Source organism: Notothenia rossii (genome assembly GCF_949606895.1).
Source record: "Notothenia rossii genome assembly, chromosome: 3".
Classification (NCBI taxonomy): Eukaryota; Metazoa; Chordata; class Actinopteri; order Perciformes; family Nototheniidae; genus Notothenia; species Notothenia rossii.
The window spans coordinates 31750624-31757743 of record NC_136901.1 but is presented as its reverse complement, the minus strand read 5'-3'; the positions used below and the strand labels follow the sequence as shown (position 1 = coordinate 31757743).

The 7120-nt window shown below is 39.0% G+C and overlaps 1 long non-coding RNA gene across 1 annotated transcript; it reads right to left on the bottom strand.

Moving 5' to 3' along the window:
• Positions 1 to 4729: 4729 nt before the first annotated feature.
• On the bottom strand, positions 4730 to 6847 carry LOC307033274. The gene is made up of 2 exons (XR_013806444.1): positions 6734 to 6847; positions 4730 to 5048 (listed from the first exon to the last, which is right to left on the bottom strand). It is a non-coding gene; the product is annotated as an uncharacterized lncRNA (long non-coding RNA).
• Positions 6848 to 7120: the final 273 nt, after the last annotated feature.

The window sequence follows — 7120 nt, the reverse complement described above, 5'->3', positions numbered from 1 at the left end:
GAACTGACTTCTTTGTGCAGATGTGAGCGTCCTTAACAACGGTCAATATATCCTTGACACCGGTCTGTCTGTTCTGGATTGAGAACGTGTCACGTGTTCTGAATTGACCAATCAGAATCGAGTATTCAACTAAGCCATGTAATAATGTCATATAGCAACTGTTAAACTACTGCAGCAAAAAAATCCTGGCGCCGCCCATTGGTGTAACGCGTTACAAATGTAACGAAGTTACAGTAATATATTACTTTTTGCTGTAACAAAGTAATGTAACGCATTACTAATGAAATGTGGGTAATATACTACCTGTTACAATGTTCAGTAACGCAGTTACAACACATTTTAACACAAAATTAAATGCTGTTTTTGTTTTTTAAGAATGTACTAACATCGCGAGACATTCCGACACCAGAGACAAATTGTGCGGGTAGATTAGTAATCCTGGTGTGTTTACCCATCAGGCTTCGGGTTGGGATCTTCGGGGGTGCATAGGCATGCATTGCACCCCCAGTTGAATGTTATGCACCCTCTATTAAAAAAAGAGAACGGAGCGAAAAATACAAAGAAAAATTGTGTCAGGTGCGCGTGACCTGCTCCGCTGCGCGTGCATCATTTACAAAGTGCTTCCACAGCAGTGACACACATCTGTGGATAATCATTAATACGAAAATGGTTAAAGCAACCATCACTAAACACCAGCAACACTGCATCTGCTGCAGACAGTAGCAACAGGTCAGATGAGGACATCAGGTTACCCTCCGTTGTGGACACTAGCTTACTCCCGCCTGACTCGCCACCCTCGCCTCCGGAGCAGCAGTCTTTGTCGCCCGAAACTACGCGGCCCGCAGGTGCCAGGATACCACGGCAAAACAGAGCCTGCCCAGGTATATCTAAACGAGTACCCGCCAGTACAGTGGGGTAAGGCGGTCATTTTGCAGCTCGTGGCATAAAAATAGACAATGGCTAGAATATTCATGTGAAAATAGTGCCATATTCTGCATTCAAATAATATTTGCCTTGATTTACAATATGTTCTCATTTATTTTATCAGTACAGGTTTGAAGCTTTTGTGCTTTTCTTTGCCATAGTCCACTTTGAACTATATGAAATATTTCAGGATTGCACTTTTAACTCACTTGAAATGTTCTCCCTTGCTTGGTTTCAAAACATAACAAATGCCATAATCTGTTCATTGGGGACCATCAATGCTATTTTTCATTGCTTTTGCCGGCCACTATTGCTCATGTAAACCTACTACTGCTGCACCCCCTGTAATCTCAGATGCACCCTGAGGGGCAACCCCAACAAAAAGCCTTCTGGGGCGCATTGGAAAAGGCGAAGAAAGAGGCAGGAGGAAACACACCAGGAAAACAGAGGTATGTCTGATGACTGTTTTGTGTTTATTGGCATTTCTCAAGCAAATGTTTAAATCTAGCCAGACAGCTAAACGCAAGGAAAACAGGTGTGAGCTGCTAACTACCTGTCGTCATAGCTAGATAGGTAGCTAACTAGCTTTACCTTACCTTTAATACTGATATTATTATTAACGCTATCTATTTTGGAGAAAAAGGGGGAGGAAAACCGAGTATGTCTCATGACTGTTGTGTTTAACAATATTGAAATGTTTCAAGCAAAGTTTTAAAGCTAGCTAGCTATCGTTAGCTAACGATATAGACATGTGCTGTTAGCCAACGATAGCAGCTGACATATAGTATGATAGAAGCTGGCAGATGGCATATGCTTTACCATCTAGCTAGATAGCTATTTTTACTCCACTTGCACTCTGTGGGTTTTCTTGTATTCATTATATATATTTATTATCACTAACCCTTTAAGTGCCAGCACCACCATTTGTACAGTAGAGCACATTTTGTTTCTTGATATCTTGTTGAAAAATAAATAAAAAAGTTTAACTGATTCAGCCAGCTTTACCCTTTGGTTGACATGTTATGCACAAAACAACCTCTAGATGTCACTGTGGTTCGAACAGAAAGCCCTTCAGCCGGGCTGCTAAATCCTAAGAACTGCTACAGGATTTGATTTGTTTTTGATCTGTATTTTTGAAAATTATGTAACTTTTTTAGTTTTTATCTTTTTTTTAGCATATTGTTTATTATATAATAAGTTAGTACTTTTTTAGCATATTGTTTATTATATTATAACTCAGTACTTTTTTAGCATATTGTTGTGTTGTTTGTTTATTATATTGTAACTTAGTACTTTTTTAACGCATTTCAGATATGCAACACTAAGCTGTCTGTGGCTCTTTCCTGCTGTAACGCTGCAAATTTCCCCTCTGTAGGATTAATAAAGGTATTCTGATTCTGAATTATGTTTTGGAAACTTTTTTCCCTATCTTTTATGAATATATCTGGTTGTATATATTGCTAATTTTCCATAAAAGAAACACATGTATTTGAGTTTGTGTTTTATTTGAGTTTGATGCATACAAATACTGTACTGTATATGATGACTATTGAAAATGCACTTTTACCATAAAAGGCCAGCTCGACCAGTTCGTAGAGGCCAAGCGGCAAACTCTGTGGAAGAGCCGGGGAGCCAATACGGAAGTTGCACACACTGCAGTTCATATATTAGCCGATAGGGACTGACTGCAGAAAGGAGCAATTTCCATAGACCCCCATGTTAAAATGCCCAACTTTACAGCAGAAAAAAACATGTTTTTACCCATGGATGCAATAAATATTATTATGAATATAGTTAGATTCCACCTTCATGATTATGGATCTGTGAGTGAATTGTTTTCTAACACGACCCTTTTATTTATATTAGGTCTTAACGTTTTTGCATAAATTAGGTCGTCGTCACATTGAGTGACGGCTCTGTGAAAAGACTGCTGCTGTTAGCTTCTTGTCTCTCTGCTACCTGCTCCTTGAAGCTAGCTACAGGCACTCTGCCTGTTCAGCTCATCCAGGGAACACAACTTGCCCCCGGCCGTGTTTGTTTGTTCTTCATGCTTATATATCTGACTATTGTGACTCGCTCTGCGGTTGAAACAGACGGTGCATGAATGCGGTTTTGCGGTAAGTGAAATTTGAGTACTTATTTATGTGTTAATGATTTTAATCAGCTACGTACTGAATCTTAAGGCTTGGGTTAGCGTGTAAGCGAGTGGTAGCTACATCGGTGCTAACGATGCTAATAGTAGCCTCCAAGTTAAAATCATAGACTATATTTATAAAGGTTAAAACAAAATAGACAAGTGTTAAGTGGGATAATACTGTACAACAAACGGCTTCTGTTTGAGGTTGATAAAATAAGATCATCATTGTAACTTAGAGAGATTATTATTATGTAGGTAGGAGCTGTATGCATTGCTAAGGTTAATTTAAATTGGCTATGTTCAAGTATGTAGACAAGCTAATGTCGAAGTAGTGTATGTGAAATCAACCTCACAATAAGATGTGTGTATATTACAATTATTAATGTCATATTTCAAGATGATTACTTAGATATTACAATATGGTTGGTTGAGCTGGAGTTAATTATTGAGCTTACACATTAACATCACTGTCATCTGAAGAACAAACCCAAACCTTGTTGTTTTTATGAATTGCATTACCAAATTGGTATCAAATAAACAGTAAGCATTGGTAACACAACTTCCAAAGTTACAGTAGAATAAAAAGGACCCTGACTCGGACAATACACAATCCAACATGTTCAACAGAAGATAATCAGTTATATTGTTTGTACACATGGTACTTTACATATATCTGTTTGTTTAAGGTGTCCAGGTGATGCAGACAGGCTGGACCAGAGAGTGAGAGACAGAACTGGACTCCTCACAGCAGTGAACTTCAGCTCAGGTACAAATACTCTTTTTTTCATGCTGTACGAAGAATCAAGAAAGATATTGGTTTAAGTAAATGAAGTATTGACTTGAATACACTGATATACATTCCATTAAACAATACTAGATCACCTACACATCAGTGAAGTTGAGGGTTCTTTCCATGCAAAAAGTTACATTTAGATGTTAACAAGCAATGTGATTTTGTCAGCTTTCTAATGTAATGTATTGAAGGCAAAGATATTTAACACATAGTGAGAACTGCTACTATTTATCTCTCAATATTGTCTGTAAAAAACGTGGTAAAAGTTATTATTTCAGTGAGACAACAGAGCAAGCTTCTACAGTTGCACTACGTTTTGATTACAGTTATTTTGATAATAACATATATTTCAATGTTGATGAACTTCATACTTTTCATTCATAATCTGATTGTCTTTGTAGCTCACTGTTGAAATAAAAAAAAAACATTACAATTACAAAATAATTATATCTACAGCCCCTAAACACACAAACACACCGCTTTCATAAATAACACACTTGTTCTGCAATAACATGTTTTATGTTTCCTGTAATTTTTGTTAGGAAAGGACATGCCTGAAAGACACAACATTTTCTCCTTATCTGAGGGTCAAGAAGAACATCCAAGAGAATCATTAAAAGCTGATATTATGATATTTTAAGACCAGTACACTAAGAAACTACTTTTATTGTAAAAACAGTCAGCTGATCGAATGCACCTATTTCCACATCGACACTCCATCAGCTGATTATTTGTATTTGCCTCGCTTTATGAGCTTCACATCACTTGTGCCTTGTACCACAGAGTTTGCAATGTCACAAATAAATGGGGCCAATCTTCAGTCAGATGTGAATGTGTAATCTAACATTTTCAGTAAGAATAATGGACAAAAGGAGTGCAAATACAAATACAATTTATTGAAATGTGAACCAAAACTTAATCAAACATGTTTTAAATAAAAAGCACATATGGACAGAAGGTGTAAACCTATTAAATGTATAAGTAAACACATTTAGTCAAATAAAGTGACAGACTAGGCCTGTGCAGTTGGTATCAGCTTTGCCCTGCATGGGCTCCTCCATCAGGCCTGGTCCTCCTCGCAGAGGAAAGACCCTCAGTCCTCTCCAAACCAACAGACAGGTGTCCATCACACGGAGGTTTCTCCCTGAAGTCTCTGCAGTTTTCTGGACACCACGCTGTCTCAATCCGTCCACACTGAATATGAGAGGGGGAAAATGAAAATAACAAATGCTTTAGACCAGCGGTTTTCAAAGTGTGAGGCGCGCCTCCACTGGGGGGCGCCAGAGAGCTTCAGGGGAGGCGCAGCGTGAGACACAAAAGAACAAGAAAAAGACGAGTAAAGTGACACTTGCCCACTTGTGGCTGTCTGTGGAGACCGAGTTCCCCCACCTCGCTAAAAAGGCTGTAAAAGTGCTCATTCCCTTCACCTCCACCTACCTGTGTGAGTGCAGGTTTTCCGCATTGACTTTGATCAAAAGCAAGTACCGGTAAAGGCTGCAGCCAGATTATGATCTGCGTTTATTCCTGTGTGCATCAAAGACGCAGACTCATTGTTCCCACTAAAGTAGGGGTGAGTGTAATAAGGAGGCAAAGTTGACGTTCAGTGTGTTACCGGGCGCATATAAGGATTTATCCACCAGGTTGAAAATGTTAAAAAAAATATCTCTTGAGAACACGGCGTGCGGAAATATACGGGTCGTGCTGCAGCTAGATGTGCCTGTCCTCTGTAAGAAGGTGTCGGCGACTGACATGCAAGGAAGAACGGCTGTCCACAGGCTGTTCCAACTTTAACAACTGTATTAACTTCCAGGGTAGTGAATTGAACTTGCAATTGTAATTGGGTGTGTGGTATATTTTCATGCACGGACACGCATGTTCCACAACACACAAACTGAACAACACTCAATTTTCCGATCGCTACCAGTGTCCTTGCGATCTTGTTATAATAAAGTGCACGTTACTGATGCAATATGGTTGAGACCATTCGGGCTTATTCTAGAGGTGCAAGGAATAGTCCAAGTAGTGGGGGAGTTTTATACAATATGTTTAAAACATAAAAATTAATTTTTTTAAAAGGTTATTGTTTAATGTTTTAAGGAGGTGACACTACTCAGCCAATCAAATCAGTGCAGTCAGCACGATAGATTCAAACACACACACACAGAGACGAGACAAGAGGAGAGAAACAGTCGGAGTAATTTCAAATGGCGGAAGGTAGACAGCGAAAACAGAGCATCTAATTACATTTTCTCTTAATGGACCTCTTTGAAATGCAATCGAATACCCCTGCATTATAGCAACAATAATAATAATAATAATAATAATAATAACAGCAATAATAATTGGGAGGGGGGGCGCGGCTGTTCTTATGTTCTCTGAGGGGAGGCTCACCTACCCACACTTTGAAAACCCCTGCTTTAGACAATAAGAAACATAAAGTTGACTGTTGAGTTGCTAAATTTCTTTAGATTGTCAATACTATTACTGTATAACTAATATATCAGGTTAAGAGGCACATTAAAATAAAGATTGATCTTTAAATACATGTTGTCTTTTGAATTGTTTGTCTAAAGTCAAGGATCTAGAACTGGTACTTAGTTTTGATGATACAGTCTGGTTATTATGCTGTTTGGAGGAGGCCTCACAGGTAAGAGCACTAACTAGCTACCATCAATGTATTAAACGTATAATTAAGTGATATCAAAATATAAATAACTAATGGCATGCTAACATATTAATATTTGCTTGATTCCAGTGTTGAATTTAGCACAATTGCATACAAACGTTAAGGGATTTTAAGATTCTGAAGTATTATGCTAAAAAATCAATAACTTAGATTATTATTTTTATATTTGCTGAATAGTTTAATGTCGGCTTACCTTAGAAACTTAAAATGCCACGGCAGTGTGCAGATGGGGAGCATGTTAGCTTAGCTTGGTAGCTTCAGCTAGCTCTGAAACTTTCAGCACGGTGGCAGCAGGTCCCGCCTCGGCTCCGCCTCTTTGCCCTTATTTGGAGCAGGCTGGAGAAGGCGGGAGTTGAACTCTGACGTCACTGTCGAGCCGTTAGTGGCCGACTCCGCCTACTAAGGGCTTCTTGGCAACTCTGCAGAATCCTATGGGTGACATCACGGACCCTACGTCCATTTATATATACAGTCTATGGAGCGGAGGAGCCGAGGGGAGGGGAGCCGAGGAGAGAGGAGGGGAAGCAGCAGGCGGTTAGAGAAATGAGAACTCCTCTCCTCTTAGCGGTCATTTTAAAGA